We start from the raw sequence: 854 nt of genomic DNA, 5'->3' as shown, positions 1-854 counted from the left end.
TATATATATATATATATATATATATATATATATATATATGCATGTGTGTGTGTGTATATATATATGTATATATGCATGTGTGTATGTGTGTATTTAAATATGTCTACAGACACACATTTATATATATGCCATCTACAATAGTCACAATATACTGAGTAAGGTGAACAAGGAGCAGACTCATTTGCTCTGATAATCTTAAGTTTACATGTGTGTGTGTGTGTGTGTGTGTCTGAAGACAGATTGAGAGCGTGAGAGAGCGATTAAGGTAGATGGATTATCTGGTACTTCAACATAGTATTTGTCACATTTCTCTCTCCATTTCCCTCCAAACATTTAAAAAAGTTTTTCCGTTGTTTTCTCCGAAACCACATACACACGCACACACACACACTCTCTCTCTTTCTCTCTCTCTCTACACACACACATGCACCCGTACCTACATGACTACAAGTACATGTTCAACCACGTGGTTTTGGGTGCCATCCTCATACTGCGCGACAATCTGGGCAAGACGTTTCTCTCACAGATATCGATTTTTTTTCTTCTCAATAATAACTCGAAAGCAGAATTGATTTCACCGAAGCCGTGCAAAGCCTGTTATACATTCATACGTACATACATGCTATACATACATATGTTTGTTTCCGTCCGTACAACTTAGCGAAAATAAATACTGATGATTTGACCGCTTAAAGAGTGCTCCAGCATGACCGGACTGCAATGACCGAATCAATAGAAGCGAAATATCAGATGCACAAATAAACGCAAATACATATATCGATATGTGCATCTATCTTTATGCACATGCACACACATATGCGTGTATATATATATATATATATATATATATATAT

Source organism: Octopus bimaculoides, chromosome 1, assembly GCF_001194135.2.
Source record: "Octopus bimaculoides isolate UCB-OBI-ISO-001 chromosome 1, ASM119413v2, whole genome shotgun sequence".
In the NCBI taxonomy this organism is placed as follows: Eukaryota; Metazoa; Mollusca; class Cephalopoda; order Octopoda; family Octopodidae; genus Octopus; species Octopus bimaculoides.
Note: the sequence above shows the minus strand (reverse complement) of the source record.